This window comes from Hyperolius riggenbachi, chromosome 10 (assembly GCF_040937935.1).
Source record: "Hyperolius riggenbachi isolate aHypRig1 chromosome 10, aHypRig1.pri, whole genome shotgun sequence".
NCBI classification, from domain to species: domain Eukaryota; kingdom Metazoa; phylum Chordata; class Amphibia; order Anura; family Hyperoliidae; genus Hyperolius; species Hyperolius riggenbachi.
The window spans coordinates 184,509,304-184,533,680 of record NC_090655.1 but is presented as its reverse complement, the minus strand read 5'-3'; the positions used below and the strand labels follow the sequence as shown (position 1 = coordinate 184,533,680).

General features: G+C 43.9%; 1 protein-coding gene across 7 annotated transcripts in view; it reads right to left on the bottom strand.

Moving 5' to 3' along the window:
- Positions 1–15,104, bottom strand: part of KAT6B (lysine acetyltransferase 6B) — a 220,997-nt gene extending 205,893 nt beyond the window's left edge. For 2 of the 7 annotated variants that reach the window (XM_068255372.1, XM_068255375.1), the window contains exon 1: positions 14,829–15,104. The gene's annotated coding sequence lies outside the window, so the exon portion shown is untranslated. The remainder of the gene's footprint in view (positions 1–14,828) is intronic. The other 5 variants (XM_068255371.1, XM_068255373.1, XM_068255374.1 and 2 more) reach the window with 3 other exon arrangements.
- Positions 15,105–24,377: the final 9,273 nt, after the last annotated feature.

The following is a 24,377-nucleotide window of genomic DNA, read 5'->3' as shown; positions in this document are numbered from 1 at the left end:
GAGAACGCAGCCATAAAAAAACTGATATAAAACAGATGCAAACTGACAGGGTGGGAACTGAATAATACACATTTTGTGAGTGAACCCAGCCTAATTCCACATATGCAAGTGCAGATGAGTCAACAGAGTCATATTCCAAGAAACAATTGCAGTAGCTTAGGGCTTTGACATAGCAACTTTGAGACGTATGATGAAAATGTTAAATTTAAGGTGTCAATAACTTCAGCGATAACCCTTGCCGTTTGTACTCTAGTCTAAAGCCTTTTCACCATTGAAGAGTCAGTCATAACATATACAGTAAAAAATGGTAGGGCGAAATTGTTCGACGGACTAGCAAGCCAAACACTGCCTACACATTACTACATACATATCCCTTTAAAGTATATACTCGCAAGCAAGCCGAATTTTTGACCCCCCAAAAGTGGGCCAAAAGTTGGGAGGGGGGGGGTGGGTGTCTGCTTGCTTGCGAGTCACGTTGGTCGGTGGTCGTAGTGCGCTCCCCCCCCCCCCCCCCCCCCGCCATTAGCTTACCCTGCGGCTGCCGGCTTCCAATAGTCCCCTCTCCGTCTCCCGGGCATGTAAATAGATCACAGCAGCTCGCTCCACGGCGGCTGCTGTGTGATGACAGGATTGAAAGCTGTAGGCAGAGCGGTTTCCATAGCAATGGCGATACACATCGCCGTTACAGGAAGCCGCTCTCCCTACAGCTTCCTGTCATCACACAGCAGCCGCCGTGGAGTGAGCTGCTGTGATCTATTTACATGCCCGGGAGACGGAGAGGGGACTATTGGAAGCCGGCAGCCGCAGGGTAAGCTAATAGCAGCGGCGGCCGCGGGGGACAGGGGTTGCTTGAGGCGGGGGCACTATACTAGCTATGGGGGGCACTATACTAGCTATAATGGGGCACTATACTAGCTATACTGGGCACTAAACTAGCTATAATGGGGCACTATACTAGCTATGGGGGGCACTATACTAGCTATACTGGGCACTATACTAACTATGGGAGGCACTATACTAGCTATGGGGGCACTAAACTAGCTATAATGGGGCACTATACTAGCTATACTGGGCGCTATACTAGCTATACTGGGCACTATACTAGCTATGGGGGGCACTAAACTAGCTATAATGGGGCACTATACTAGCTATACTGGGCACTATACTAGCTATACTGGGCACTATACTAGCTATACTGGGCACTATACTAGCTATACTGGGGCACTATAATAGCTATACTGGGGCACTATACTAGCTATACTGAGCACTATACTAGCTATACTGGGCAATATACTAGCTATACTGGGGCACTATACTAGCTATACTGGGGCACTATACTAGCTATACTGGGGCACTATACTAGCTATACTGGGGCACTATACTAGCTATACTGGGGCACTATACTAGCTATACTGGGCACTACCTACCCATACTGGGCACTATACTAACTATACTGGGACACACTGGGGGGGGGGGGGGGGAGGGGGAAAAAAAATCACACGGCCAGCATTTCCTACCCCCAGCTTATATGAGGGTCAATCATTTTTTCCTGGTTTTTCAGGAAGAAGTTGGGGGGGGGTCGGCTTATATGCGGGTCGGCTTGCTTGCGAGTATATACGGTTAATAGCCACAACCTAGCTTGCCTAAGTGGAGATTGTTTTTTTAATTCACACAAACGAAAAAAAAAGATGCACAAATACATATTAACTGAATGTTGATTTAAAGTGGTGGCAATACATTAAGGTGCCCATACATCTAGCGATTTTGCTGAATGATCGACCATTCGATTCAATAGAGAAATAGTGTGTTCCAGTATGCCCAATTGATGAAGTGGCTAATATGTCAAATCGACCAGCTTAGTTGATCGAGCAGGATGCAAGATATCAGTCGCACATGAATCGGCTACTGTTTACGTATCATTGGATCGACTCTGAATTGATTTTTGCATTCAGAGCATGGAGACAACATCGATTAGATTGATTAGTGAAGGTGAATCGCATAGGATATCGCTTGCAGTGTGTGAGTTGCTAGTTGATTGACTTTCGAGCAACCATACTGAAGTAAATTCCCCAATAAAGTCGATGACTTTATCAACTGAATCAGAATCTTTAGATGTATGGCTAACTTTAGATGTAATAGAAAGATTTACAAAGCCTGCTAAGACACAAGCATGTATGCGGTGGCAGGGGAGGAGGAGGGGGAGAAAAAGCAAAGCCATGCATAGCTCTATGTAGTCTGGAACTGTACTTACACGTTTATCACATATCAGATTTCACTTCAGGTACCCCTCAATAATTAATCCATATTTTAAACCTGTCTTAAGTTCAGCACAGTAAAAACATTTACTGTGACATTTTAGAGGCAAGTCGCTGTCCTCTGCACAACTTGTTCAATGGTTATGGTTACCTGGTTATGGTTACCTGGCTATGGTGATTACAGTAGAGCAGCGTCATATGCAGTGCCAGGGAGCTCTTTAGCCTGTGCACGCTTCTCTGCTTGTTGGTTCCTGGATGGGAGCGTAGTGCAGCTATGATGTCTGTGTCAGTGTATATACTGACCTGTTCTGTGACCCTGTGGATGGAAGAGGAGTGCAGCAATGACATGTCGGGTGTCACTGGTGCTGAGCGGGCTTGCAGAGGACAGAGGATCAGACCAGTTCCTGGTGTCTGCCATGGAGGGGAGTGGATGGCCAGCGGGGAGCAGATCTTGCAGGGGTTGCTGTACAATGGAAGCCTGCCCTGTCGCAACATGCTTCCCTGCATATCGTTTCAGATGGCCTGAGGAGAGTGCATCAGATGGCGATAGTTCAGATGGCCGGTGGGATGTGCAGTACGTAGCGTGCAGCGTGGACGTCAGTGCCCTCTTTAGCCGTGTGTCACCTCTAGGAAGCCCTCTAGCGTCGCAGTTAGAGATGACACATGGCTAAATAGGATACTGACGTCAACACTGCACATCCCGTTGGCCATCTGAACCTCCGCCATCCGATGCGCTCTCCTCCGGCCATCCGAACCAACATGCAGGGAACCCTATAGCGACAGGGCAGGCATCCATTGTACAGCGGCCCCTGCAAGATCAGTTCCCTGCCGGCACCAGGAGCCGATCTGATACTCTGTCCCCCACAGGCCCTCTCAGCACCAGTGATGCCCGACATGTGATTGCTGCACTTCGCTTCCATCCAGGGGCACAGAACAAGTCAGTATACGGACAATTGGTGACTCGCATATAAGCCGAGGGACAAACTGTTCAGCACATTTTTGTGCTGAAAAATTCGGCTTATACGCGAGTATATATGGCAACACTGCAGTCTTCACGTATATGCCATGGTATGCTAGTATAGAATGAACACAAACTAAGTTGTTCATAAACGCACACAATTTGCTCCTGGTGCAAAATCACACACACAAAAAATGTTTAGAATTGTAATACTTTATTATGCTTTTTTTTCCTGGATAACCTTTAGAAGTATAAAATAGCTGGACTACTGACAAACATAACAAAATTGTAGCCAACATCACAGGTTTGCCTTTTGTTAACTTATGATATGTACAGTACAACAGCAGCTCTATATGCAGCACAGACATTCTTTCCCCAAGTGTAGCACAATTTTATGGGACTTCGAGAAGTGACAACACCATTCTATAAACAGCTCCTAGCATAAAGTCCCTGCAGATCAACACATTTGGGAGGCTTTTCCAGCAGTTTGCCCCAGCACAGTCTAGAAAGGACACCTGAAGTAAGAGGGATATGGAGGAGGTCTTATTTATTTCCTTTTAAATAAAGCAAATTGCCTGGCTGTCAAATTGCCTGCTGATTATTTGCCTCTAATACTTTTAGGCTTAGTTCCCATTAGAGCTGATGCAAAAACGCAAGATAAGCGTTGCGTGTCCGCACCATCCGTTTCGCATCCGCCCCCATTACCGATATACCGGCGTGTCCTTCCGTTCAGTCCCAAATTTTACAGACAAGAGGCCAGCAGGAGCATGGGGCACCTTGCTGTTTTATAGTAGAACAATACTTAAAGAGAATCTGTACTCTGAAATTCTTACAATAAAAAGCATACCATTCTATTCATTATGTGCTCCTGGTCCCCTCTGTGCTGTTTCTGCCATTCTCTGCTGCAAACCTGGCTTGTAATTGCCAGTTTTAGGCAGTGTTTACAAACAAACTAACCAGCTTCTAATAGGCTCAGCTAAGCAGAGTATGTTAGTCACACAGAGCCTGCAGGGGGTGTGTACAGCTTCTAGCTAATCACAAGCAGCCCTGCACATTCCAGTCTGACTGCCTCAGCCTGACTGTGCCGACTATAGAGAGAAGATTAGATCATATAACAGAGATAACACAGCTACTGTGCAATTAGGAAAAGCTGCAGTAAGCCAGACCACATTAGAAAAGGCATAGGAACTTATAGCATAGAAGAAATAAAGATAAACAATTTGTTACAGAGTCTCTTTAAATAGCAACAGGAAGAATTTTCCTTTTAAAGGCACTCCTTGAATGGCAGCAACACAGTTCAGCGGCCAGTATAGCAGTATGTGAGTAGGCATGCTGGCTGGTTTGTATACAGCCTGATTTTATTCCCCCCCCCCCCCCCCGATATGGACTAGTCCAAAACCTGTCAGATTTGTGTTATTAACTGTGAAAGCTACAGGTGTCCAATGGACAAGTTTAGATCTATGCGCTGAAGTGTGTTACTATAACGCACTGCCTGCAGCATTTTTGTGTGTTATGGACCCAACACATTAGAAAAGCAGAGGAAAATGCACATCAGCTGATAAACAACTAATTCAGTTAAAGCGTATCAGTTGCCAGTGTAGACCCAGCCTTGCTGTTGCCCTGGTCAATGTAACCAAATGCAGGCCAACAATGACCATCCTAACAGAAGAATGCATGTAGTGCATTTCTAACCCGTTCCTCTGTTGCCTAACATACTAAATTGGTTTCTGAAAATAATTTCAAATGCTTTTCATATTGGCACAAATAATATTAGAAACTACTTTACAAAAAGGCATCATCAGTTCAAAAGGAAATAATTATGGCAGGCTCCATATCCCTCCAGTCCTTCTTGTGTAGGCTGGGAGTTTTCATAACAGTTCTTCCCATCAGATATGAAGTGCAGATAGTCAATGAGAAGCAAGTAATTTCAGCTCGCATGCACATTTAACCACTTTGCATCCAGACCTTCTTTTCCCCTTATGGACCAGAGCAGTTTTGACGCTTTAGCCATGTCCCTATTTAAACAGCCATAACTTTATCCCTACTCACGACACCTAAATGATCTAGGTATCGTTTTTTTCAGGACATACTAGACTTTCATAGGGGTATTTTGACCCAAGAAAAAAAAATTATATGCATTTTAATGGGAAAAAAGAGGGGGGGGAAATGAAAAATTGCATTAATCCTTAGGTTTCACCAATTCTAGTAAAAAATAAAAAATGCTACAGTAGATAACAACATGCCACCAGTATTACGTCCCCCAAGGATAGATAGCCAGGCGGGTCCCCAGTATCAGCCCCCCCAGTATAGCCAGATGTGCCCACCAATATCAGCCCCCCAGTATCTGTTCCCCGTATTTGCTAGCCCCACATATAGACAGATGCGCCCCCCCCCGGAATAGGGCCCAACATTATAGCAAGATGTGTCCCCGGGATCAATGTTGCCCATTGTAGCCAGATGTGCCCCTAGGATTAGCGACCCCTCCCCATTATAGCCAAATGTGCCCCCAGTGTTAGGTTATGGCCCCCAGGACCAACAGATGTGTCCCCCCATTATTAATTCCCCACCCAGTTACCCCGATGGGCCCCAAAATACATTTCAATCCCCCCTTTCGGAACACTACCCCCACCCTCCATTATGGGTAGCCAGATGTGCCCCCCCTTACTACTCTGCCCCCTCCGTAGCCAGATCGATAAAAAAATGCCCCTGCAAGCAGAATATCTCACCTTACCTAGTTCCTGCGATCATCCTTCAGCCTCAGCTTCCATTCACCGCGCTGCACTCAGCCCTGTGATACCGAACACCGGGTCCCGGCTTGATGACGTCATCAAGCCGGGACCCGGATGTTCGGTATCACAGGGTTGCATGCACCACGCTGAATGGAAGCTGGGGCTGAAGGATGATCGCAGGAGCCAGGTAAGGTGAGATATCCTTGCAGGGGCATTTTCTTTAATCGATCTGGCGCTGAGGGGGAGAGATGAAGGATCACCGCTGTTTGCTACAGCGGTGATCGTTCATCTGCAGGGGGGGGGGGGGTGTTCACTAATTGGCTACAAGGGAACATTTTCCCTTTCACCAATTAGTAAGGCAGCTGACAGTGCCGGGGGGTGCACCCGATCGTGCACAGCAGGGCTGCAAGCAAGTCAGTATATCTATGTCCTGGTGGCTTGGAGGGTGCCACAGATGACGTAGATATACTGTAGCAGTTGACAAAGTGGTTAAGTAAACTGTATGCAGCTTGGAACTAGGCAAATCATAAACAGCAGGAAGTTAATTTGATTGGTTCAATTTAGGCGTCAGGAGCTGAACTTCTGAAATAAGGGGTATGTTTATTTAGTGTGCAATATTACATGAAGGTTCCTTACACAATCGCAAGGCAACGTAGCAGAAAAGTCACATCACTCGTTAGCATTGCGACTATACAGTACAATGAAAGTATGCCTCACTGCCACCGTAAACATGCACGTTAGCCCGTAAACACACAGCATTATCCAGATGGAACCTGTCACATCGCAATCAATGTGATAGTCCCATAGGAATAGCATTGCATCGTGTTGTGATGCAATATCATCCCTTGCACCGCAACGTTGTGAAAGGAGCCAAAAACTTTTTCCAGTGCAAAGTGTACTTTTTAGGCGGCGTAACTCCCAGCGGCGGAGTGTGTGCGTGCGCACTACACCAGACTGGCTCAAGTACCTGGACTCATAGCAGAAGATCCAGGCGGTGAAGGAGGACAGCGAGGGACTGATTAGCCTGAAGGGGACTGGTGGAAGCCCCATGTCTGTATAAAACGAATTTAATCTGTCTCAGGTTTACTTTGTTACACAGTAGTACTATACTCTACATGTGCACTCCCCACAGAGCTGTAGGGAATCTACTGAGAATGTTGTGCGCATTGAACACAGAGGTGTTGTCTATCGTCCATAAACCTGGTTCAGATTGTGCATGAAGAATGTGTAATAGAGGAAGAATCGCCTCATTGTCCTGCAGAGTACCTGCACATCACTCTTACATGTACCCACAGTCACATTACCTAGGGCCTGATCCATGTTCAGATTGTACATAAAGAATGTGTAATAGAGGAAGAATCTCCTTATTCCCCTGCAGAGTATCTGCACATCATTCTTACATGTAAACATAGTTACATTGCCTAGGGCCTGATAGATGTTCTTTGTTCCGGTCTGTACCTTTTACAAGTACTCTTACCAAGGACTAGTTTTAGTCTATGACTAAAGGGAATAAATATGGTAGTCTCCATATCCTTCTCACTTCAGTTGTCTTTTAAAATTCCTAAGCGTTGGCAGTTAAGAGACAAAATTTCATGTTACATACTTTCAATCAACAAGATTGTAATATGCAAATTAGAGGATTCGGAGTCGAGGAGACGGAGTAATCCTAAACTGAGGAATCGGAGTCGGTGGATTTTTGTACCGACTCCACAGGGCGGCTGCAAGTCCCACCTGCTGAGGTATCGGAGCCACAGGAAGCGAGTGGCTGCCTCGATTCAGTGACAGCTGCAATTTTTTAAAGAGGGATGATCAGCCAAAAAATAATTCCATTTAAACACTGCCAGGAATCTCACCCTGCTTTGCATGCACTCCAATCTATACAGAAAGGTCTCTGCTGTAAATTTATCTTATCTCAGTCAGCCAGGCTCTAGTCTCTCACCATTCCCGCTGAAGACCGTGAGAGGGGAAGCTGGTCAGCTCCCCTCCCACATTCCTGCTCCTTAGTGATTGGTCTGAGCACTGTGAGAGGCTAATGGTGTGTACACACTTGAAATGAACTTAATGAAAGATCACAGACCGATTTTACCCCCTTCCATGTAGTATGAGTGCCATACTCTACACAGTCTATTCTATTGAGCTGAACTCCCCATCAGATAAAAATCTTTGCAAGATGCTGCACACAAAGATGCTGTACACATGCAACAGATCAGTATCTGCAAATGATCTGTTCCTGCAAAATGCATTCATAGTCTATGATATCTGCAGATCCTCATACACATCTTGTTTGACAGAAATTCATCTGCATATCTGACAATCATCTGCAGATCTGAAAATCCATCCTGGTGGATCTGATCTGCAGATGAATGTCTGTTAAACAAGGTGTGTATGAGGCTCTTCAGATATAGACTATGAATGCATTTTGCAGGAACAGATCTTTTTCAGATACTGATCTTTTGAATGTGTACAGCATCTTTGTGTACAGCATCTTGCAAAGAGATGGGGAGTTCAGCTCAATAGAATAGACTGTGTAGAGAATGTTCTCATACTACATGAAAGATGGAAAAATTGGTCTGTGATCTATCATTAATCTTTCAAGTGTGTAAGTAGCAGGGCTGTGGAGTCAGTACAAAAATCTTCCAACTCTTGACTCCTCCGTTTATGAAATCACGACTCCAGGTACCCAAAATGGCTCCGACTCCTTAGTCTAATACTTAACAGGGATGTGGATTTTCTACAAAAAAAAAAAAATCAGCCGACTCCTCAGTTTATGAAATCAACGACTCCAACTCCGGGTGCCCAAAATTGCCCCGACTCCGACTCCACAGCCCTGGTGTGTAGCATTAGGCTGAAACCTGATCCTGTGCACACACATTTAGAAGTAGGCAAGAGATGACACTGCAGATTGGAGGAGAAAATTAAGGGAGGAAATTACATCAGGATTTGTCTCGAGTCTGTGGGAAAAAGACATGGCGACTGCTAGGAACAGAATTATCTTAATATACAATATAAAATTCACTGAAGTCAAATGTGGACAGTAAAATACATATGTTCTGTAAGTAAATCAAGTATTTATCTACTTATATATGTGTTTTTTTTTCCTGGCATAGTATGGCTGACCCTGCTGCCTTAAGAAGCCCTGGCTACTGTAGTAGCAATATTTCCAGCCTGGCTATGCAGCCCTAAGGTATAGTTAACCTTGTAGTCCACCAAATGTGCAAGTGCTTCTACTGTACCTCCAATGGGAGGGCAGAGTTGCTCCTTTGCAGCAGAGAATGTACCAGGGTAAGCTGGGCCATTTCTAGAACAATTTCTGATATTGTAAACCACTTTTCTCGATCCAAGTTAACTATAGAGAGGGATTATTATTATTATTATTATTATTTAGTATTTATATAGCGCCGACATATTACGCTGCGCTGTACAGTATATATATATATATATATATATATATATATATATATATATATATATATATATATATATATATATATATATATATATAGTTATACTGTATAGATAGTAAACAGTGTAGTGTGATTATACATAGTATTTAGGTACTTTATAATATAGCATATAGGTATATAATTACTATACAGTATTGTGGGATTACACAGTTTTTAGTTAGTATAGCGAATATATAGTATATAGGTATGAAGTTACTATACAGTAGCATAATTATATGTAGTATTAAGTATAGTGTATATTGTTAGTATGTAATGTAGCTCGATTATACACAGTATTTAAGTAGCATAGCGTATATATAGTATATAGGTAAATAGCATGTGTGTATATAAGTAGTATATAGTTAGTGCATCTATAGCATGATTATATGTAGTATATAGGTATTGTATACTGTAGTGTGATCATACATAGCATTAAGATAGTATATAGTTAGTATACCCCTCAACCTCCCTGGCAGTACATTTCTGTCTGGATTTATGGGTCTAAAAGCGGTACATTTTTTCAAGGATTTTAGGCCTCCAATTCTTAAGTGTTAACTCACCAAAAAACAATCAGAATAAAAGAATGGTAAACATCCTGCGTATTAATAAGACTGGAACACAAAATTGTTGAAATAATTAAATTTAGAAATTAACTTAAAAAAATAGTGAAACTGTACAAATAGGGCACCAGACTATACAGTATGTAAATATATACCTGCTTTGGATTTTAAGTTCCAAAGAATGCATAATGCACCAAGTTGATTCTGGGCCCCCCAGTTCTCTAACAATGTGGCAGTGGCATTAGTATTCGATACTAACATCCACGGGAGAAGTTGATAACTATGTTTTAGGAAGTACTTTGAGCCCTGCAAACAGCATGTGGGCATGAAAGGAAAACCAAGGTGAGATGGATATGGAGACTGTCATATTTATTTCATTTTAAACAATACCAGTTGCCTGGCATTCCTCCTGATCCTGGGTCTCTATTACTTTTAGCCATAGACCATGAACAAGCATGCAGCAGATCAGGTACTCTTGACTCAGGTTTTACTGGATTAGCCATATGCTTGTTCCAGGGATTTGACACTACGATACTTATGCCTGGTCAACAGAGCTGCCAGGCAACTGGCATTATTTACAAGGAAATTAATAAGGCAGCCTCCATATCCCTTTAAGTGCTTTCAGAGTAGAACATTTGCAGAAAATAAAGAATTTTTACCCCATGCTTTTCAATTAAAATAATATTAAAAAAAAAAAAAAAAAGACCAGAGGGCCAAATCCCTAATGATAACCCTTGTTGAAAACATTTAAGGGGTGGGGGTTGTACTTGTTCTTACCTGGGACTTCCTTCAGCCCCATGAGGTATGCAGGCTTCCTTGTAGGGATGGTCGCTGGATTCCACGGTATTGTAAATTCCGTGATTCCGGCCGGAATTTGGTGATTCCGGTATGACGGAACGGAATTCCGCGGAAAATTTTAAAATTCCACTGAATTTTACGGAATTCAAATCTATTTCCTCGCCTAACTAATTTCTACCTGATTCCTTTCCTCCTCCCTCATCTTCCAGGGAATTGTAGTATTTCAAAATCCAGCTTACATACCTTGGCTGGGAATTGAACCCAAGTCTGAGTGTGGTAGGTAGCTCACTTCACCACTATACCACCACCAACACTACATGCTGAAGCCAGCCTAGCATGTACCATTATGATATATCCAAGAGAAAAATTAGCTTGCTTAACGTGAACCTTAAGCCAAATAAAAAAAAAATGAGTTTTACTCACCTGGGGCTTCCCTTAGCCCCCTGCAGCTGTCCGGTGCCCTCGCAGCCTCGCTCCGATCCTTCTGGACCCGCCGGCGACCACTTCCGGTTTCGCCGTCAGGACCCGACAGGCTGGGAATGCGAGTGATTCTTCGCGTTCCCAGCCACAATAGCCCCCTCTATGTTGCTATAGCAGCATAGAGGGCTGCTATAGCAACATAGAGGGCGCTGTTGTGGCTGGGAACGCGAAGAATCACTCACATTCCCAGCCTGTCGGGTCTTGACGGTGAAACCGGAAGTGGTCGCCGGCGGGTCCAGGAGGATCGGAGCGAGGCTGCGAGGGCACCGGACAGCTGCAGGTGGCTGAGGGAAGCCCCAGGTGAGAAAAAGATTTTTTTTTTTTGGCTTAAGTGCCTCTTTAAGGATTTGTAGCATGTCAAAAGCCAACTCACATTGGCTGGGAATAGAACCCAGGCCTACCGATCTGTAGGCTGTTATCCTAACCATTATACCACCAACACAACACACTACAATGCTACATGCTGAAGCCAGCCTAGCATGTACTATTGTGATATACCCAAGAGAAAAATGAGCTCTCTTTCTAGGACTTGATGCCATTGAACTGAATTTTCAACTTAAAACCATCAACGGATACCGGCAGAATTTCACAGGCAATTTCGGAATTCCGCCAGATTGAAAAAGCAATTCCGTTCCGACCAAACGGAACGACCAATTTACGCCTAAAATTGCGGAAAATACAATTCCGCGGAAAGCGGTGACCATGAGAGAGAGAGAGAGAGAGAGAGAGAGAGAGAGAGAGAGAGAGAGAGAGAGAGAGAGAGAGAGAGAGAGAGAGAGAGAGAGAGAGAGAGAGAGAGAGAAGAATCTACCTGGCTATCTGGGGTTCTCTTCGGACAACCGTTGAACACAAAGGGCAAGGCCATGCCTGGGTGGGCTTGAACCACCAACCTTGCAGTTAACAGCCAAACGCGTTAACCAATTGTGCCACACAGACTGTACCACAAAGACTGTGCATGCAGTTGCTGCTGAATGATTTTATGGGGATGTATGCGTGTCTTTTGGAGGGAGGAATTAAGTCTGCTCCAAGATGTTTCAGCATGTAGTGTTGGTGGTATAATGGTTAGGATAGCAGCCTACAGAGCGGTAGGCCTGGGTTTTATTCCCAGCCAATGTGAGTTGGCTTTTGAAATGCTACAAATCCTTAAGCAAGCTAATTTTTCTCTTGGATATATCATAATGGTACATGCTAGGCTGGCTTCAGCATGTAGCATTGTAGTGTGTTGTGTTGGTGGTATATATATGGTACATGCTAGGCTGGCTTCAGCATGTAGTGTTGGTGGTGGTATAGTGGTGAAGTGAGCTGCCTACCATGCACTCAGACCTGGGTTCAATTCCCAGCCACGGTATGTAAGCTGGCTTTTGAAATACTACAATTCCCTGGAAGACGAGACCCTCCTCCGAGGGAGGAAGAAAAGAACTAAGGGAACAGTTAATAGGGTCTATGGGCTACCATACAGGATAAACAAGGCTACTTTTGCAATTATTTTAATTTTTCCGACGGAATCCGGAATTTCGTACAAATCCGGCGGAATTTTCATAGCGACGGAATTTAACACTAACGGAATCCGCGATTTCCGGCGGAACGGAATTTGCTCTCTCCGATCACCCCTACTTCCTAGTCATCCTCTCTATTCTGCCACTATCTGGCAAGTTACGCACTTCAGTGCATGCGTGCTCCTGGGCCCGAGAGCTCTCTGCGCCTGCAGACACAGAACGCTGCGGGAGAGACGGGAGTACGTGAGGCAGAGTTGTGCATGCGCTGAAGACCGTGGCCAGCCAGATTACCGGGCCTTAGAGTGGCCAGAAAGGGACCCAAGGAAGCCCCAAGTAAGTATAAATACGGCCCATTCACGAATCTCAGGTAAATGTTTATTAGAAAAAAGCCCTCTCCATCCTGAAAAAAAAAATAAAAACCAATACCAGATTGTCTGTCAGACAAAATACAGCTGAGCCCAGTGGCTTAACTAAGGAGCTTGGGGACCCAGTGTGAATTTTACATGGAGCCCACAAGAACTCTATTGATATGTAGCCTCAAAAGGTATCAAGGACAGCTGCAGTGTCAGAGAGGAGTAATCAAAGCATGAAAACAGTTTGTTAAAGAGGATCTGTAACGTCAAAACGTCCCCTGGGGGGTACTCACCTCGAGTGGGGGAAGCCTCCGGATCCTAATGAGGCTTCCTACGCCGTCCTCCGTCCCTCAGGGGTCTCGCTGCAGCCCTCCGTGCAAGATGACGTCAATATTTACCTTCCCGTCCCCTGCGCAGGCGCTCTGACGGCTGTCGGCTCCGAAGTAGGCGGAAATACCCGATCGCCGTCAGGTCTGCTCTACTGCGCAGGCGCAAGTTTCCAGTGCCTGCGCAGTAGAGCGGACTCGACTGAGATCGGGTATTTCCGTCTACTTCGGAGCCGAAAGCAACCACAGCGCCCCCGCAAAGGTAAATATTGAAGTTACAGTCGGGTCTGTCGCCAGCTGTTCAGAGGGCTGCAGCGAGACCCCCGTGGGACAGAGGACGGCGTGGGAAACCTCATTAGGATCCGGAGGCTTCCCCCACCCCAGGTGAGTACCCCCCAGGGGATGTTTTTGATGTTACAGAGTCTCTTTTAAGGATTACTACTATTCAATGCACATATAGAAGTTTTCATTAACAGTATAGCACTACCAATGCAAAGCTAATAAGATGGGTGAAGGTGGGCCCCTCTGGTTCAGGGGCCCCAGGGCAGTGCCATCCTATGCATCCCATATTGCTACACCACTAGCTGAACCATATGCTGTAAAAGTGGTTGAATAAAGAAATTGTTCAGTAGGAGCATCCACACTACTTTTGTTCTAGTTTTCTAAACAATATATTTTCTCAACATATCTGTTCCACTTCTAGTCCCTGAATTGAGCTCTCAACTGTGGAGACATGATTGCCACTTATTGATAGAAAAGCATACACATCACACACAGGGCATCCCTCAAAATATTCTTCATTTTTACATCCAGTTTAATCATTGCAACTAAAACAAAAGCAGAGAAAGCAACAGACACAAACATGTAATCAGACAGCTCTCATTCTACATAATCGGTACAGCAGCACAAGCAGGCATGTCGGTAAAGTGGCGCCCCCATGAGGCAGAGCCTGGAAAGACAAGTGTTGTTCCCCGCAGCAGCTGTCTGTCACACGCGAACAGGTGTAATGATGGAACTGCAGCTTGTGGCGGAGAGTACCGGTCGGAGCTGGTGCAGCTGACAGCATACAATGCCACCCCAAACTCCCCACCCCCTCCCCGCCACAAACACACGTGACGTCACACAAAGGTAACCAGACCGCCACTATTAACAAGGGTAGTAATAAGTACACGAGCGGCAGAGAAGCCCACCGGCACCTGTCCTCGCCACACTCCTGGAGTCTAGCGACACAAACAGCGGACAGACAAGCAGCAGAACACATATATATACTCACACCAGCCGCCAGCATCGCTTCTTCCATAATCACTCGGGAACGCGCTGAGCGCTCACATTCGTACAGGAGAATTCGTGGCGAGCTTACGTCACGTGTGTTTACTAGTGACGTCACACTGGCAGGATGACGTCACTCAAGGGGGAAGCTAGTCTATTACCTGATCCCAGCGCAGCGGAGTGCAGCGAGCAACTCACCTACGTCCGTTCTGGTTCGCAACGCCCGTTACAGGTCCGCCATTTTAGTGAGTCGCTCCCGGGTCCGACATGACACTGATTACACCGAATCTCATTACACCTCACCTACTTCGCCTGCCCCGCCCCCGCTGCTCGATGGCTGGCTGCGCCTGCTGCCAATTACACTGCCCAGCTCAGCCGTCCCGGCTTCACTCCAGCTTGGGCGGCACTAAGCGCCAGGAGCCCGCCCACGTGATGAGTCCCACCATGGTAACTGTTGTGGGATTGCTAGATAGTGATTGGAGAAACCCCGGTCGAAGGCGGTGCTAATGAGCTAGTTGTGTAGTGGCTGCTGTTTATTATTACCAGCTGGAATAACGCGCCTTGTGTGAGCCTTACGCGGCTTTTCTAGAGCTTATTGTACTGTACACAGAATGAAAAGGTGGTTAGGAATCTATTTTGGGCTAAATGCCGTTAGTGTGCTTACTGACAAGATTGTGCTTTCACTTCTTCCTGCTGCTAGGAGCTTCTTGTATTCTGTATGATCCTAGAGACGGGATATGAGGGCCATTGATAAAATTAGTTACAAAAAAAAAATCTTGTACAGTATATAGCAAAAATAAGTGGCACTAGTCTAGTTGAGGGGACCCAGCAGAAAACCTGATAGCACAATAGCGGCTTCCTGCTCACGGTACATTGTTTGCGACCACTAATTTGTAAGAAATACCCAGGGTGAAACAGGCCCCGTTTACACTTAATCAGTTGCTCTCAGTTATAACTGAAAGGACAACTGATTTTCAAAGTAATTCCCATGTTTTCCTATTGCAACTTTCACACTTAACGCGTTTTAACTGAAACCTTTTTCACAATGCACTTCTATGGAGTAGAAAAAAAAACCAGCGTACCAACTGATTAAGTGTAAACGGGGCCTAAGGCCGGTGTAATGAAAGATTTTGCAACCCATTATATTTTGCAACTTGCCATAGAGGACAGTTTATAACTGTGTAGGCATGGCTTCTCTGTTAACCATAGCTCCCAACTGTCCCTCTTTTGGAGGGACAGTCCCTCTTTGGGAGCCCTGTCCCTCTTTCCTACTCATTTGTCCCTCTTTCAGGACTTTGTCCCTCATTCTATGTAAATATAAATATTTCTCTACTAAAAATGTGCTTGACTCTAAACTTTATCCCCATCCTTTAAATTAATATATGACTAATTTTAAAATGTTAATATGAAGGAAAATTAATCAGGATAGAAAGAACCAGTGTGGTTTAAACTATAAAACAACATTTTTCTTATGACATCTTTATGGTATACGTGACTAGGGGGGCATGGTCAGGAGTGTGGCTTAAGTGCCCCTCTTTCTCATCTCAAACAGTTGGGAGGTATGGTTAAAACGCACTTAATTTTTTGCAACCACGGATCCCATTGAGCTAGAAGGGGGATTGTTCCCTCGGGGGGGGGGGGGGGGGTTATTAGTTGAGCAAGAAGGGGGGATTGTTCCCTCCAGGGGGGGGGGTTATTAGTTGAGCAGGATGGGGGGATTGTTCTCTCTCCAGGGGGGGTTATTAGTTGAGCAAGAAGGGGGATTGTTTTCTCCAGGGGGGGGGGGGGGTTATTAGTTGAGCAAGGTGGGGGGATTCTTCCCTCCAGGGGGGGTGGTTATTAGTTGAGCAAGAGGAGAGGGTTCTGTGTGAGAATAGGGTTTGGTTGAGTTGCATTTTCTGATACAGATAGATTGAAGTCAATGGTTAGGTTGCACTTTCTGATATATATACCTATAAATAAGTGCAACCAGTTGCAAAATCTGATAAAGTTGCAAAAAATGTCACTACACCAGTTTCACACCGCTCCGCTAAAAACAGAACTTCAGGGAATACCCTTTCACTATGCCCTTCTGGCATCTGGACGAACAGGAAGTGATGCGCACTTGTGGTCGCTTCCTGTTTCGGGTATGTGGAAGTGCCTGGGAGCATAAAGTAAAAATATGCTTCCGCAGATGCGCGTCTCAACGTTCTCGCACCACCGCCGCCAACATTTTTAAAATACTTGTGTCACTATAGACTTAAGGTTGGTACATACGGGGTACCGCTGTAGCCTGTCACTAGCACACCGGGGACATGTGCGCGACAGCTTGTTGCCAGGTCCCTCTGTGCAGCAGCCGTACACACGGCACACAGAGGGATAGAGATGTGGCTGAAGCTGTCGCCGAAGGTTCCTTCCACCCCGCCGGAAGCTCCGTCCATGGTGAGTGGGTTGCTGTCGCTAGTCCGCATACACACGCAGTACGTGTGGCGGACTAGCGACAGTTGCGGCGACAGCTGTTGCCGGCGATTGGCCACGCCATTCGCCTGGCGACAGCTCTGAATAGCGACGGTTCGTAGCACGCGCGTTATACACACGGGGGACCTGTCGCCGCAACACGCGCATGCCACGTGGTTGCAGCGACAGTTGTAACCCGTGTGTATGAGCCTTTACTTTCAGTACAACACGCATCTACTATGCAGATATGCGCACTAACGTAGTTATGGAAGGGCGTCAGATTGAGGACTTCTGGCGCACTGCAGCTCATATGAAAGCACCCATAGACTTTAATTGCCCTGCAGTAGCAATGCAGCACCACAGTGTGAAAGGGCCATTAGGGTGCCCCATACATTGTTGAAGGCTCAGCTGTCATTCAACTAACTAGCAGCTTCAACCAACCCGTACAAATTGCTTGCAGTACTCACAGTGGTGATGGCCAAATTCTTAGGCTGTTTCTGCTTTGCTTAAAGACTGTACCACAGCTCCCCCAATTAATATACTTTGTTACTTAGTGGTGTAGCAAAAGGGGGATGCAGACGTTACGACAGCACCAGGGCCGCTGGACCAGAGGGGCCCATTAGAGGCCCTCCTTCATCCATCTTATTGTCTTTTCATTGTTTTTATACTGGTAATGAACATACAGTGGGATGAAAAAGTTTGAGCAACCTTGTTAATCGTCATGATTTTCCTGTATAAATCGATGGTTGTTACGATAAAAAAATGTACTTTAAATATATCATATAGGAGACACACACAGTGATATTTGAGAAGTGAAATGAAGTTTATTGGATTTACAGAAAGTGCGCAATAATTGTTTAAATAAAATTAGGCGGGTGCATACATTTGGGCATTGTTGTCATTTTATTGATCCAAAACCTTTAGAACTAATTATTGAAACTCAAATTGGCTTGGTAAGCTCAGTGGCCCCTGACCTACATACACAGGTAAATCCAATTATGAAAAGGAGTATTTAAGGGGCTCAATTGTAAGTTTTCCTCCTGTTTTAATTTTTTCTGAAGATTAGCAACATAGGGTCTCAAAACAACTCTCAAATGACCTGAAGGCAAAGATTGTTCACCATCATGGTTTAAGGGAAGGATACAGACACCTGTCAGAGATTTCAGCTGTCTGTTTCCACAGTTAGGAACATAGAGGAAATGGAAGACCACATGCTCAGTTCAAGTTAAGGCTCGAAGTGGCAGACCAAGAAAAATCTCAGATAGACAGAAGAAACGAATGGTGAGAACAGTCAGAGACAACCCACAGACCAGCACAAAAGACCTACAACATCATCTTGCTGCAGATGGAGTCACTGTGCATTGTTCAACCATTCGGCGCACTATACACAAGGAGATGCTGTATGCGAGAGTGATGCAGAGGAAGCCTTTTTCTCCGCCCACAGCACAAACAGAGTCGCTTGAGGTATGCTAAAGAACATTTGGACAAGACAGCTTCATTTTGGAATAAGGTGCTGTGTACTGATGAAACTACAATTGAGTTATTTTTGCATAACAAGGGGCGTTATGCATGGAGGAAAAATAACACAGCATTCCAAGAAAAACACCTGCTACCTACAGTAAAATATGGTGGTGGTTCCATCACGCTGTAGGACTGTGTGGCCAGTTCATGGACCGTGAATCTTGTCAAAGTTGAGGGACGCATGGATTACACTCACTATGAGCAGATTCTGGAGACCAATGTCCAGGAATCAGTGACAAAGCTAAAGCTGTACCAGGGCTGGATTTTTCAACAAGACAACGACCCTAAACACGGCTCAAAATTCACTAAGGCATTAATGCAGAGGAACAAGTACAACATTCTGGAATGGCCATCTCAATCTCCAGACCTGAATATAATTGAAAATCTGTGGTGTCACTTAAAGAGAGCTGTCCATGCTCAGAAGCCATCAAACCTGAATGAACTAGAGATGTTTTGTAAAAAGGAATGGTAAAATACCTTTAACCAGAATCCAGACCTGTATTGGAACCTACAGGAAGCGTTTAAAGGCTGTAATTTCTGCAAAAGGAAAAATATTAATTTCATTTCTTTTTTGTGTTGCCCAAATTTAGGCACCTGCCTAATTTTGTTTAAACAATCATTGCACGCTTTCTGTAAATCTAATACATTTAATTTCACCTCTCAAATATCACTGTGTGTCTCCTATATGATACATTTAACTGACATTTTTTATTGCAACAACCAACAATTTATACAGGAAAATCATGATGATTAACAAGGTTGTCCAAACTTTCGCATCCCACTGTATGTGCATTGAATAGTGGTAACCCTTAAAGGGGCAACTGAAGCGAGAGAGATATGGAGGCTGCCATATTTATTTCCTCTTAAGCAATACCAGTTGCCTGGCTATCCTGCTAATCCTCTGCCTCTAATACTTCTAGCCATAAACCCTAAACAAGCATGCAGCAGATCAGGTGTTTCTGACACTATCGTCAGATCTGAAAGATTAACTTCACGCTTGTTTCTGACATTATTCAGACACTACTGAATCCTAATAGACCAGCAGGATTGCTAGGCAACTGGTATTGTATAAAAGGAAATAAATATGGAAACCTCCATATACTTCTCACTTCAGTTGTCCTTTAACTGTTTTCTTACTTACTAATTACACTTTTCTGACACTGAAACTTTCCTTGGTGGGTTTTGAAGCTCCATATCAATAGAGTGCTTAGGGCCCCATATAGAACTCACACCAGGGCACCAAGCTCCTCAGCTACAGCACTGCTGTTACTGTATTTTAACATTTAATACTGATTTCATGGTATGTATACAGAGTAGGGTATAATACGGTATTAGCTAGGCCCATTTTTAGTTTTAAATCTACTTATTAAAGATATCAAAACATAAAGGAAATGCAACATGGTGTAATTATATTACAGTTTGTAAGAGCATTTGTATGCATAGGTAGCACGTACAGAATAAACAGAACAAAAAAGGTAAAGAAAAGAAAAGGAAGAACGAGTCAGTCCATATCGATGAAGATTTACATAGTGGTGGTCAAAGATCTTCATAAATTCAAGAAGCATTAAGAACATCAAATGCAAACCAAGAGTATTGGCACGTGCAAGGATTCTTATACAAAAAGATATAAAAAGGTAAATTTTTATTCCTATCCCTCCAGTCCAGCCAAGGTTGCCATATATTTTCAAATAAGGGCACCTGGACTTGTATAGTAGTGTTCATTTTTTCGCTCATCAGTATTATTTTTTTGTATTAGATTATATGATATTCAGACTTTTCCAGCTTGCAGCAATGGAGGTCTTAGCTGTTGCCGTAATAAATTGGACAAGTTTATTCTGGAGGTTTGTTAGTCTGGAAATTCTACAGCCTAAAAGAAAGACAAGAGGGGTCCTTAAAATCTAGGTTTGTAGGATATCGCTCAGAATAGTGACTTTATCCCAAAATTTGGCTACTTTAGGGCAAGTCCACCATATATGATAAAGAGAGCCAACAGCTTGGCATGCTCTAAAACAAAGTGAGGATTTGGATGGGTCCATTCTATGTATTTTATCTGGGGTTATATACACTCTATGGAGTAATTGTAGAGAAACTTCCAAATGAGAGCTTTGTAGGCTACCCTTTGAAAGTGTATCCAGGGACTGGACCCATGTTTCATCAGGGATAGTCTTTCCTATGTCTTTTTCCCAATTCAACATATAATTTAGTTTCATATTAGGGGGAGATGCATTTTGAATTGAGTATAAAATGGAAAGGACTTCTTTACGAGTGGGATTATTACAACAAATCTTTCTTTAAAAAAGGACAGACCTGAGTGGGATAGATTTTGAAATTTAGTGTGTAAATAGTGAAACATTTGTGTAGTCCTAAGAAACTCTCTGCGAGGAGGGCGAAATTGTCCTTGAAAAGTTTTATAGTCCATTAATTTAGCTCTAAAAAGTAGTTGTCAAATTGTCGTAATGCCCTTCTCCTTCCACCATAAGAAGTTGTTTTGTTGGGAACCAACCAGAAAATCTGGGTTGTTAAAAAGCTCTGTGAGAGCTGACAGAGGAGACTTAAGTTTTAAAGGGTATCATAATTTGGACCAGAGAGACAGGGTATAGTAGGTAATAGGTGCAGAAGTTTTGAGGATCTTGGGAATTGCTTCAACCCAAAGGAGACCTTTCCATGAGAATGGTGATAAAGAGTTCATTTTCTAGGGACACCCAAGCCAGGGTATGGTCTGTGGCATATATAAATAGTAGTGGGGGTAGTTGGGCAGCATTATACTTAAAAAGGTTAGGAACAGACAAGCCTCCTTTTTAATGCCTAAACATAAGTGACCGTGCAATCCTCATTTTCTTTTTGGTCCCAGATGAAGCAAAAAATCCCTCTTTGTAATTCTGCTAAGTCCTTTTGAGTTACCTTAATCGGCAGGATTCTAAATAAGTATAACATTTTGGGTAAGAGGATCATTTTTACCGAATTTAATCTGCCGGACCAGGATATATGGGGAGAATCCCACGTCCTCATCTTATTCAATAAGTGCGATATAATTGGTTTAATTATAAAGAACAATAATATCCGCACACGTGCCTCAAACGTGTGTGCCAAGGCTGTCAATGTATAAATATTAGCAGCTAAAGAAGATACAGCCCTTAGAAAAACGGCACCATACCAAAAATATATACAAATTATACAATAGTTTATTCATAATTATACACCACTAGAATTCATAAAATCAATTAAAACTGTAGGCACCAATTCAGTATTGCATATCTATTCATATTTCATCAGTCTTTTAATCCATATATAACCTAGATATTAAATATAATGATAGCCATCAGGACGCTCAGCATCTGAGCTATCCTGGGCTAAGAACCCGGGTTCTGTATAGGGCTAAAATAAAGTGCATATATGTGCAAACAACCTTATATTATAACACATGTATCAAAAATATGTACAACATTCAAATATCATATTCAAAGGACAGTGACCAATAATTAATGAGTGAGAACAGACGTGATATAAAGTGACCCTATAGAGATAAGATAGCCATATACTTAGCTGGACCAATATAAACAGGAGACTGGATAAGGTGCCAAAAGGAAAACCCCCGGTGGACAACTCCGCCGGTATCGCGGCCGTCATGCCGCTTTTTCAGAGAGCGTGATGGAATCCGTGACACCGGGGGTTATCCTTTTGGCACCTTATCCAGTCTCCTGTTTATATTGGTCTGGCTAAGTATATGGCTATCTTATCTCTATAGGGTCACTTTATATCACGTCTGTTCTCACTCATTAATTATTGGTCACTGTCCTTTGAATATGATATTTGAATGTTGTACATATTTTTGATACATGTGTTCTAGTATAAGGTTGTTTGCACATATATGCACTTTACTTTAGCCCTATACAGAACCCGGGTTCTTAGCCCAGGATAGCTCAGATGCTGAGCGTCCTGATGGCTATCATTATATTTAATATCTAGGTTATATATGGATTAAAAGACTGATGAAATATGAATAGATATGCAATACTGAATTGGTGCCTACAGGTTTAATTGATTTTATGAATTTTAGTGGTGTATAATTATGAATAAACTATTGTATAATTTGTATATATTTTTGGTGTGGTGCCGTTTTTCTAAGGGCTGTATCTTCTTTAGCTGCTAATAATTGGTTTAATGTTAGGGTCCGGGGCAGATGTGTCCCCTGGTGATTCCGGCCCATCCGATTTGCAGGTGATTAATCTGACAGGGGAATTGATCCCCGATATTATGAAAAGTGTTTTATCACGGGGTTTGGGTTTTTGTCCCACCCATAATATTGATACCTTTGAGGTGGTTAAGGATCTTCGCCTGTTTGGAAGAAAGATCCTACTTCAGTCACTATATGCACAGTCGGATGGTGGACACTCCAGGGGTAGACAATCAGTGGTCCCTGATCCTATATCTGATACGGATTGTCAGGCGCTGCTTGACTTATGTGATCTATATGATGATTCTGCTCTTGGATTGCCTGTGGGGGGTGACAATGGGGGTGACGCCTGTTCCCCTCATGCAGGGGCTGGGGCCATGTGTGGGTCAACCGACCCCCTCCCTTCCTTTCAGTCCCAGATAGATACTGGTGAATTTTGTGGCAAGTCTCGAAAGTATCCTCCCTTGTCCCTCAACACTAACCTACAGACTTTTGTGGCTTCTGTTGAGAAAGAACTTATGCAATTACATACGCGTACACGATCTAATAATCTGACGGTGGAAGAGTTCCAAGCAATTGATGATTTGAGGAAACAAGATAACTGGATTATTAAGCCGTCTGATAAAGGCGGTAACGTCGTAGTTATGTCGAAACTGGCCTATAGGGATATGTGCTTGGAAATTTTGTCACAACGTGACTGTTATAGGAGGATACCGGCGTCGAGGGTGACAAGGTGTCGTGATTTTGGATGAGCCATTGCAGAATAACACAATTTCCAGTGAAGCTTATGAGTTCATAAAGGTTTTACACCCAGTGACACCGACCTTTTATGCACTTCCTAAGGTGCATAAGAGGTTGGTTAAACCACCAGGTCGTCCCATAGTCTCGGGCTGTGGCTCTCTCACTGAGAAAATTAGTGTTTATATTGATAAATATCTGCAGCCTCATGTTCAGTCTTTACCTTCTTACGTTAGGGATACTTCCCATTTTTTAAAATCCATTGATGGTCTTTGTGTTCCTCCTGGCACTTGGCTTGTCACCCTCAACGTCGAGGCATTATATTCAAGCATTCCGCACGATTCGGGGCTCTCGGCGGTGAGTACGTTTTTGAGCGAGCTAGGCTTGGAATTTGCAATACACAATCGGTTTTTGTTGACACTTTTGCAATTTTTGTTAACAAATAATATGTTTATTTTTGATGGTGACCACTACCTCCAGGTGCAGGGTGCGGCGATGGGGACCACCTGTGCCCCGTCGTATGCTAACCTGTACCTGGGGGAGTGGGAACGTGAGCTTTTTGCAGATGATGGTCTCTCTGTGTACCTGTGCCGGATTTTGGTCTGGCACAGGTACACAAATGGCATCTTCATGCTGTGGACTGGTGAACTCACAGAATTGAGTTTGTCGGACGCAAAAATATAAATTGCCGCAACTTGAAGTTCACAATGAACCACCACCATCAGGAAATTCCGTTTTTGGACCTGCAGGAAATTTGCGACGATACAGGCAAAATAAACACTCGATTGTACAGGAAGACGACCGCTACAAATGCATTGTTTCAGGCAGATAGTTGCCATCC